Raw genomic sequence first — 11,468 nt, 5'->3', positions numbered from 1 at the left:
TTATTTGTGTGATGTGAAGCTACCTGTATGCTGCAAATACACTCAATACAGGAGCTAAGACCAGAAGAATAACGAGTGTGGGGTCTTGCGCTTATATATTTCCAGAACTAGTGACAGGAACATTGAAGTGCTTGGATTAAGGGAGTCCTCTGCCTCTGTGTGCCCTGCACTCGCTCTCCAGGAAAGCCATTCAAAATTAATGCCTATCACTTAGGCCTCCTTCAAATGTTTGTGAAAATTGTTCGTGTTTTGCACAACAGTGTTGAAGGTAGGTGTGGCCTATCTGTATACTATCATTTTGGCACACTAGTGTTTACCATGTGCTATCTGTCATAGCACACGGAGAGCAGGAACCTTTTACTCACCTGTCCCTGGAGCTGCTGTCCATTGAGCAGATGTCTCCGGCGCTGCTGATTCCGGGTCCTTGGTGCATTGAATATTCATGAGCATAATGAGTGGGCCTGGAAGCAAGTGACAGCAGCACTGTAGACAAGTGAGTATAGAAAATAATTTTATTTCGCAGACGTGTTTTCTCCGGTACGTGTCACATGGATCGCATCAGTGTGTGGTCTGTGTGATACCAGTGCTCCTGGAGGAAAACTAACTTGTCTCCATGTGGAACATACGGACAGGCGTGTGCGACACAGAGACACACATCTGTGAGAAAACACTGATGTGTGTGCAAACCCATTGATTTTAATGGGTCTGCATATGTCCTTGGCTCCAGTACATATGAAAACAGACTTTATACTACCGGAATCACTGACATGTGATGGGGGCCTTATGCTGAAAGACATAACATCCCTCTCAACTTTATTTCCCTATATTACATGATCAAGGAGTTTTCTCAGCATGAATCTTCACTCCCAGCCCCAACTTCTTACATTGCAGAGGGAGGCATGCTCCGGAATATTGACAGTTCGGACCAGCCGCATGACCACGCTGCTGGCCCGAACTGAGTACGCTACTAGGCTGCCAGCAGAGGCCGTCTTACCACTGCTACATGGGATAAGCGAAGGCACACTGAAGCTGGTCAGTTCCAGCAATCCTGCTAGCTTCAGAGGCGTGTGAGCAGGATTTAACCCTCCGTCACATACAATAGGCCTGACAGGCACATCTCTTTTACTTTCATTTCTCCTTCCTCACCAGATTGTGAGGAAGTCCCCTCCCTCCAGGTAGTCTCCTGTCTCTAGCAGCTCTGTGAAACCTCATACCACAGTTGGATTGCAGAGCTTCAGGAGGACAGATATAACTGCGCTAATCTCTCAGGCTCATTGTATGTGAACACGTCACACTCAATAAGGTTGGTATTTTATGTTTTTATTCATCACATGCTCTGCAAGTGTAATTTTTCTGGGGAAACTTCAGGATCTAATTCAGATTTAATATGTGTTTAATAGTACTTAAGGTATCTTAAAATTAAGTTTGTTTCCATAAATTTTCTTTGTAGAGTTTTTTTGACAGAGTCGAACTGGGGACTATTTGGCGGGAGTTTTGAATTGTTTGTATTTCAGAGTTATTAGTTTTATGTTAAGTTAATGGGGTTTTATTGCACCTGATTATGTGTAGTCTATGTGCGCACGTTGCTTTTTACCTGCTTTTTACCTGCTTTTTTGCTGCTTTTTCTTCTGCGCTGTTTAATGCCAAAATGGATGTGTTCTTCTATTCAAGCAAAGTCTATGGGAATTTGGGTTTCTTGTTCACACTATGTTGTTCAAAATGCTGCCTTTTTGAGGCAGAACTTTGGTCAAAAACTCAGCTTTTCAAAGAAGCAACATGTCAATTGTTTTTGCCATTTGGGTTTTGCACTGCAAAGCTGAGTTTTTGACCAAAGTTCTGCAACAAAAAGGCAGCATTTTGAACAACATAGTGTGAACAAGAAACCCAAATTCCCATAGACTTTGCTTGAATAGAAGAACAAATCCATTTTGGCATTAAACAGCGCAGAAGAAAAAGCAGCAAAAAAGCAGGTAAAAAGCAACGTGCGCACATACCCTCATTACATCCCTATGAAGGTCACTGATCACTTTTAGAGCACTGAAATTGCAAACATTAGATATTATAGGTATTTTTCTAGCCTGCGCCTGACAGTCACATTGTATGTGAACTCGTTAGAACCGATATTGTATGTGACGGAGGGTTTTAACCCCTTTACGACCGCCGATACGCCTTTTAACGGCGGTAAATAAGGGTACTTTTTCCGATCCGCCGCTTTTTAACGGCGGTCGGAAAAAAGGGTCTAGCGCCCCCCAGAGTCAGAAAATTTCCGGGGTCTCAGCTGCCGGGGGTAGCTGAGACCCTGGAGATCATGATTCGGGCCGGTTTTTCCGGTCCCCGCTCACCTGATGACCGGTATACACCGTATACCGATCATCAAGTTATAGTAAATGACCGCGCCGGTAAAAAATGATTTATCTCCCATCTGGCATGATCAAACATGCCAGATGGGAGATAAATCTTTTTCCCGGTTCCCTCCGGTCCCCCGGTGTCCCCAAAGTGCCCCCCCCGACCCCCAACCCCCTCCCGAAAATCCAAGATGGCCGCGCGCACCGGCGATCACAGCAGCGCGCCGGCCGCATTTCCACTGTTCCTATGGTTTCTGTCGTATGTGCCATAACACATACGACAGAAACCTGCTCCCCAGGCCCCGCCGGGATCCCCCCTACCCCCCCCCCTGGTGTTCCCCGGTGTCCCCCGGTGTCATACATACCTGTCGCAGCTCTGATCCCCCGCGGCCCCCTCCTCCGGCTCCTTCTCAGCAGACTCCGGTCACATGAGCAGAGCGCAGCTGTCAGCTTCCTGTGTTCAGGACGCTGGCTGCTCGCACTCTGCAGCTGTGACCCGGGGAGAGTGGGTGCAGATTCTTTGCACCCACTCTCCTCAAATGGAGGGTCTGCCCTCCTAGAAAATGGGGGATACGTTCCCTGAACGTGTCCCCCATATTCTAGAAGGTCCAGAGGCGACGTGGACGTCCAAATGGATTATTGTGGATTTTTTTTTTCTTTTCAATAAATTGGTCAATCAGGGAATGTTTTGGGGAGTGTTTTTTCAAATAAATTTTTTTTGTTGTCAATTTTTTTTTTATTACTGTCAATTAGTTATGTCGGGTATCTGATAGACGCCGTGACATAACTAATTGCTGGGCTTGATGCCAGGTGACATTACACACCTGGTATCAACCCCATTCATTACCCCGTTAGCCAACGCACCAGGGCGCGGGATGAGCTGGGGCGAAGCGCCAGAATTGGCGCATCTAATGGATGCGCCACTTCTGGGGCGGCTGCGGCCTGCTATTTTTAGGCTGGGAAGAGTCCAATAACCGTGGCTCTTCCCATCCTGAGAATACCAGACCCCAGCTGTCAGCTTCACCTTGGCTGGTGATCTAATTTGGGGGGACCCCACGTTTGTTTTTTTTTTTTAATTATTTATTTATAAATAATTAAAAAAAAAAAAACAGCTTGGGGAGCCCTCCAAATTGATCACCAGACAAGATGAAGCTGTCAGCTGTGGTTTGCAGGCTACAGCTGTCTGCTTTACCCTAGCTGGCTATCAAAAATAGGGGGGACCCCACGTCATTTATTTTAATTCTTTTTCTTTTTTTTGGGCTAAATACAAGGCTAGGCATCCTTTAGTGTCACATGAAAGGCACTAAAGGGCGCCAGCTTACAATATGCAGGGGGGTGGGACGTTATATATGTTTGACATCTATCCATTCATCCATTGTAGCATTTTACGCTGTGTGCCCACAATCAGGGTTTGCAACGTTTTGGGCGCAGTGTGTTTTCCCTGCATCCATAACGCTGCGTTGTGCAGTAGAAGCACAGTGGCAGGATTTTTAGAAATCCCGTGCCCACTGTGTTTCTTTTCTCCGCAGCATAAATCGACCTGTGGCGCAGCTTCCCGAGCCTCAGGATGTCAATTTATGCTGCGGAGATGAGTGTTCTTTGCAGGTAGAATAGAACTAAAGTCCACAGCAGCCTGAACCCAAATCGTGGGCATGGGCAGATGCGTTCTCCCGTGGACAACACTCACATTTCTGCAGGAGGCTGACACTGGGTACTAGACGCCGTGTCGCTGGATCATGGCCACATAGCCTAAAGGCTACTTTACACGCTGCGATATCGGTCCCGATATCGCTAGCGTGGGTACCCGCCCCCATCTGTTGTGCGACACGGGCAATCGCTGCCCGTGCCGCACAACATCGCGCAGATGCGTCACACATACTTACCTGCCCGGCGACGTCGCTGTGACCGGCAAACCGCCTCCTTTCTAAGGGGGCGGTCCGTGTGGCGTCACAGTGACATCACTGAGCGGCCGCCCAATAGAAGCGGAGGGGCGGAGATGAGTGGCCGGAACATCCCGCCCACCTCCTTCCTTCCTCATAGCGGCCGGGAGGCAGGTAAGGAGAGCTTCCTCGTTCCTGCGGCGTCACACATAGCGATGTGTGCTGCCGCAGGAGCGACGAACTACATCGTTACTGCTGCAGTAACGATAATCGAGAATGGACCCCCATGTCACCGATGAGCGATTTTGCACATTTTTGCAACGATGCAAAATCGCTCATCGGTGTCACACGCAGCAACATCGCTAATGCGGCCGGATGTGCGTCACCAATTCCGTGACCCTAACGACTCCGCATTAGCGATGTCGCAGCGTGTAAAGCCCCCTTAACAGTGAGAAATTTTTTGCTACAGCAACAGTTTTGTGAAGTACCTGTGGATTCAAAATGTTTACTATACTCCTGAATAAAATCCTTGAGGGGTCCAGTTTCCAAAATGAGGTCACTTGTGGGGGGTTTCTGATGTATAGGTGCCCAAGGGGCCCTGCTAATGTGACATGGTGCGTGCAATTTACTTCAACTTTTCCAAAATTCAAATGGTGCTCCTTCCATTCCAAGCCCTCCCATTTATCCAAACAAAGGTTTTTGGCCACATGTGTGGTATCCCTGCGCTCACAAGAAATTAGATAACAACCTGTGGGGTACACGTTTTGTTGTTGCCTCTTGAAAAAGTGAAAAATGTGTCGCTAAATCAACATTTTTGTGAAAAAAATGAAAATTTCAATATGGCAACCTAAGCTTATCAAATTCTGTGAAGTATTCGTGGATTCAAAATGCTCAATATACACCTAGATTAAAGCCTTGAGGGGTCTTATTTCCAGAATGGGGTCACTTGTGGGGGACCTCCACTGCTTAGGCACCTCAGGGGTTCTCCTAATGCAACATGGCGTCCGCTATTGATTCCAGCCAATTTTGCAGTCAAATTGCACTCCTTCTCTTCTGAGCCCTGTAGTGTGCCCAAACAGTTGATTTCCACCACATACAAGATATCAACAAACTCAGGAGAAATTGCGCAATAAATTTCATGGTGATTTTTTTCCTGTTACCCTTGTGAAAAAAAAAGCTACCTGATTGAAGTAACAATTTTGTGGTAAAATTTTATTTTTTTATTTTCATGGCTCAACGTTATAAACTTCTGTAAAGCACCTGGGGGTTCAGGGTACTCACCAAACATCAAGATAAATTCCTTGAGGGGCCTAGTTTCCAATATGGGGTCACTTGTGGTGTTTTTTTGCTGTTTACGTACCTTAGGGGTCCTCCAAATGCGACATGGTGCCCGCAATCTTTTTCAGCCAAATTTCCTTTCCAAAATTCAAATATTGCTCCTTCCGTTCCAAGCCCTCCCATTTGTCCAAACAAAGGTTTCAGACCACATGTGAGGTATCACCGCGCTCATAAAAAAGTGGGTAACAAACATTGGGGTCAAATTTTTGGAATTACCTCTTGAAAAAGTGAAAAAATTGATGCTAAAGCAACATTTTTGAGAAAAAAATGAAAATTTTCAATGTGACAACGTAACGTTATCAAAATCTGTGAAGTACCTGTGGATCCAAAATGCTCACTATACCCCTAGATAGAAGCCTTAAGGGGTCTAGTTTCCAAAATGGTGTCACTTGTAAGGGGTTTCTGCTGTTTAGGTACCTTGGCGGACATGTAAATGCAACATGGTGCCCGCAATCTATTTCAGCCAAATTTGCTTTCCAAAATTCAAATATTGCTCCTTCTGTTCCGAGCCCTCCCATTTGTCCAAACAAAGGTTTCTGACCACATGTGGGGTATTGGCGCGTTCATAAGAAAGTGGGTAACAAGTTTTGGGGTTCATTTTGTTGTGTTATTTCTTCTAAAAGTGAATAAATTTGGGGTAGAGCAACATTTTAGGTAAAATTTTATTTTTTGCTTTTTTTCATTCCACTTTGCTTTAGTTCCTGTGAAGCACCTGAAGGGTTAATAAACTTCTTGGATGTGGTTTTGAGTACTTTGAGGCGTGCTGTTTTGAGAATGGTGTCACTTTTAGGTATTTTCTGTCACTTAGGCCTCTCAAAGTCACTTCAAATGTGATGTGGTCCCTAAAAAAATGGTTTTGTGAATTTTGTTGAAAAAATGGGAAATTGCTGATGAACTTTGACCCCTTCTAACTTCCTAACCCCAAAACATTTTGTTTCAGAAATTGCGCTAATGTAAAGTAGACATGTGGGAAATGTTATTTATTAACTGTTTTGTGTGACATAACTCTCTGGGTTAAGGGCATAAAAATTAAAAGTTTGAAAATTGCAAAATTTTCAAAATTTTCATCAAATTTCCGATTTTTTCACAAATAAAAGCAAAAAATATCGTTCTAAATTTATAACTATCATGAAGTACAATATGTCACGAAAAAACAATGTCAGAATCACCGGGATCCGTTGAAGCGTTCCAGAGTTATGACCTCATAAAGTGACACTGGTCAGAATTGCAAAAAATGGCCTGGTCATTAAGTACAAAACTGGCTTCGTCCTTAAGGGGTTAAAGCACTGGCCAGGCAGGGACTGCAGAGGTGGCCGGTAACCTAGGCAATAAGATGTACACTAGAAGGTGTAAATTGCACATTACAATTCTATCCAACTCTGAGCTTGAGAAAATTCCTTTATATTGGAATCCACAGGTGGAACTGTATCCCCTTATTTTTTTCATAATGTAGAAATAGTTAATAGTAAAAATAATAGAAATAAAACACAGAATTAGTTACATTATTAACAAACCCAGCTATTAACTCTCCTTAATTAATCCATAGGGAGAACACTGTGCAATGCTACTTCTCAAACGGTCTATTAAAAAAAATAAAATGAAAAATACACAAAATTGCAAAATGGTACGAATATAAACATCAGTTGATCTATATAGAAACAAACCCTCACACAGCCCTGCTGCTGTACAAGAAAAAAAAGTTATACATCCTGATTCCCAAGAAAATCCCACCAGCCCAAGATTGTGAAAGAAACGCACAAAACACTTATTGGATGTGAAATGGACAAAATTTTATTACAAATCCCATTATTATTATTTCATTCAGTGTCTGAAATTTAGAAGCCGCCAATTACTATGAAAAAGACACTGAAAATGGCAAACCTCCGACTCACGAAGAATCATCCTTCAGCGCTCAGGAGAGGAAAACCCCCTGTGGAGGAAACCTCTAGGGAACCATGGCTGGAGGACGGCCCTTCCCTTGGGCTTAGGAGGTTAATGCCGACACGTAACAGCAAATTGTATCAGAATGTGTACACTGTATCATATTTACAGAGAGACATAATATACATCCACTATAGATATGACAGCAGTGACATCACACAGTCACACAGGTTAGGCTAAGTTCCCATGTCCTGGAGTCATCTGTTAGAACAAATCCGTTTTGAAACTGATTTCTGCCATATCTGAGGTTTTATTAACATGGGAGTCAATAGACAACGGATCCGTTAACGGATTCCTATTTAACCATGCATTGTATTAGCATTTGTAAAGGATCCGTTAAGAACACAACGTATCCATTACAAATGGACGATAAATAGCAATCCATTATGGGATCCGTAGTCCATAGGCTCCACATGTTAAAAACGGATCCAGCTGACATCTGTTATTTAACAATGGACAAAAAAAAAAAAGTTGTGTTTGTGCAACTTTTTTTTGCAAACGGATCCTTAATAACGGACCTGTGATAACTGATGACATGTGAACCCAGCCTTACACAGCTACATCAGCAGAAAATAGAAAGTAATGAAGAAAATCAAAGTAGGTGGTATGGCTAATCCGACTGTCTACATCGATGTCCTCTTTCAGATTGTGGAGTGATGAAGCCCAAGGTCTACACACACATCAAGTATGGTGCCATATGCCCCTTTGTTCCAGAAGCTTCTTTTAGGACATAGATATATGTATTTATGACATCAGCACAGTTGCTGTAGTTACCACAGCTACTTATTACTGATGTTTCATTGGCTAGAAATTTCCTCTCAGTGGCAAAAACAAAGCCATAGACAACACCTTTAGGGAGGCCCAAAAGCTGTCAAAACAGATCCAACTGTTTTACAATGGAGCCACACTGTTGTGGCACAGCCATTAGCCTCCTAGACTATTAACATAAGAAATTTTGCGGTGGATGAGTGACAGGCTCATACCTCACACCACTTTTCTGCTCAGCCACACTCAGGTGACATAAATATTAGCTTCATAGACTATTATTGCCAGGGCTGTATTTACCATTAGGCACTAGAGGGCACGCTCCTAGGGCGGCACATTGAGGGGGCAGCACCACCTAGTGGTGAAAATAAAACTTATTTTAAACTGCCTCATTTGTCTTGCCGCAGACATATAAGCAACTCTGTTGTTTCCCCGTAGGGGGAGAAGCTGCAGACAGAGCGACATGCAGAGAAGAAAGCTCAGCACTGATTGGTGGAGCAGCAGTCAGCAGGGGCTGCTGTGCGATGCTTCACCAATCAGAAGACAGGTCACATGCCCTCTGCACATTCAATATTAGACTAAACTATTATTGCTAGACACATTTATATATACGGTAATAATCATTAAACAATATTAAATAGCATCATCTGTAAAAATCTGTCAACTGAAACATTAAATGGCCAAGACCTTTGGAACTGTGATTTAAAAAAAAAAAAAAAAAAGTGTTTTAACTTTTACTGTTTTTTTTTCCCCCAGAAGCCACTGGGGTTGTTACTCTTATTTGCTGATGTGTAAATGCCTGAGCACGACACTTACACACCACCATAACGGCAGCCCCTGAGAAGAGGAGACTGCAGTGAGTGTCCGCCTGCGTCTCCTACATTCCTCCACGGCATGCCTGGACTGTGCGTGCTCCGATGTTGTATCAGAGGCAGTTTTGCAGAAGTGAAGGTTGATGCCAACTTCAGAGCAGTGCGCCTGCATCAAAGACAGGAACACTACCTATAATGTACCTGTTTGTCATAGGTCATGAGGGGGTTAACAAACAATATTACCAATTTGAAAAAAAAGAACCTGACAGCGTATACATGCTTTCCAAGTCACAGGCAGCACAGTATCAAACAATGGCTCTGGGATGTCAGGTCATGTTTACAGTGGAACCTTGGTTAGGCTACTTTCACACATCCGGTTTGAGCCCTGCGGCTCAATCCGGCTGTGAAAACTATGCAACGGATGCAACGAAAACACCGCATCCTTTGCATAAGTTTTTACATGCGGCCCGTCCGTTTTTTTCCGGTTGCGGCATGCTACTGAGCATGCACAATGGAAAAAACCGCATGCGGCGACCGGATGCGTTTTTTTCCGCATTGCGCCGCATCCGGCCTCCATAGGCATGCATTGAAAAATGCGCCGCAGCGGCCGGATGCGGCGCGATGCGTTGTTTTTTGCCGGAGCAAAAAACGTTGCAGGGAACGTTCGATCCGGCCGCGGCATCGGCTAAATCTGCCGCATGCGGCCAAAACCGGACCGAACGCAAGACCCTGCGGCACAATACGGCACTAATGTAAGTCTATGCAAAAAAAACCGCACCCGGCGTTACAAAAGCCGGTTGCGGTTTTTCTGCAGAACGCCGTATTGTGCCGCAGAGCAAAAATCCGGATGTGTGAAAGTAGCCTTAACGAGAACAATCCATTCTGGGAGTGTGCTTGTTAACCAAGTTACTCGTTCAGCAAAGCAAGATTTCCCATAGGAAATCATTGCAATGCAGACAGTTCATTCCACAACTTGTTAAATGTCCCATCCTGGTTCCCTATTGTTCCATTCCACACATGCACAAACACACACAAACACGTACAAACACTCACAAACTCATACAAACACACAAGCACGCACGCACGCACACGCACATATGCTCACCTTACCTTCCGTTCCATCGCCGGCCTCCTGGGTCTTGTAGTTTGCCGCGAGGATTCTTCCCTCGTCGCGATGTACCGGCGAACTACAAGAACCATGAGGCCAGTGATGGAACGGAAGGTAAGGTGAGCAGAATACTGTATGTGTGTGCATGCGTGTTTGTTTGTGTGTGTTTTGTGCGTGCTTGTGTGGACTGCAAGTGCGGGTCAGAGGGCAGTGGATGTATGGAACCGGAAGTGTGTGCGGTGAGTATTTCGCTCGTACAGCAAAGCTTGCTTGTTAAGGGTACTTTCACACTTGCGTTATTTTCCTTCCGTTACAATCCGCCCTTTTGGGAAACAGCGGAATCCGTTAACGGATTCCGCTGTTTCCCATAGACTTGTATGGTTGACGGATTGTACCAAAAGGAGCTGCGTTGCTTCCGCTGGGCGACGTTCCGTTGCTTCCGCCCAGCGGGAGGAACGCAGCATGTAACGTTATTTTGAGCAGCGGAATCTTCTGGATTTCACTGCGCATGCTCTTTTTTTTTTTTTTTTTTTTTAAATCAAACTTTATTTTGGCTCGCGGTGGCCGAACGTTCAGCTGAGCGCCCGGCCGTCGGCAAGCGACAGCGCTCAGCTGAGCGCCCGCCCGCCGGCATGCCCGGGCGTCGGCAAGCGACAGCGCTCAGCTGAACGACCGGCCACCAGCATGCCCGGCCGCCGGCAAGTCACAGCGCTCAGCTGAGCGCCCGCCCGCCGGCATGCCCGGGCGCCGGCAAGTGACAGCGATCAGCTGATCACCCGGCGGCCGGCTGCAGGGAGCGATCAGCTGATCACCCGGCAGCCGGCTGCAGGGAGCGATCAGCTGATCACCCAGCGGCCGGCTGCAGGGAGCGATCAGCTGATCACCCGGCAGCCGGGAGCGATCAGCTGATCACCCGGCGGGCGGGAGCGATCAGCTGATCACCCGGCGGCCGGCTACTGGGAGCAATCAGCTGATCACCCAGCGGCCGGCTGCAGGGAACGATCAGCTGATCGTTCACTATAGTCTGCCGCTGGTAAAACCGGGAAAAAAAAAAAAAAATCAAAACGAATTGCGTTGTTTTGCAGCATCCGTTGCATCCGTTGTGTCACTATATGCAACACATCCGTTGCATCCGTTACACAACGCAATGCAACGGATACTGTTCAACGCAAGTGTGAAACTACCCTAACAGAGTTACAAATTTACAGAAAGTTTTGCTTGTTAAGCGAAATTCTCGTTAACTGGGTTACTCGTTAAGTGAGGTTCCACTGTATTTGAC

Source organism: Anomaloglossus baeobatrachus, chromosome 3 (genome assembly GCF_048569485.1).
Source record: "Anomaloglossus baeobatrachus isolate aAnoBae1 chromosome 3, aAnoBae1.hap1, whole genome shotgun sequence".
NCBI classification, from domain to species: domain Eukaryota; kingdom Metazoa; phylum Chordata; class Amphibia; order Anura; family Aromobatidae; genus Anomaloglossus; species Anomaloglossus baeobatrachus.
Note: the sequence above shows the minus strand (reverse complement) of the source record.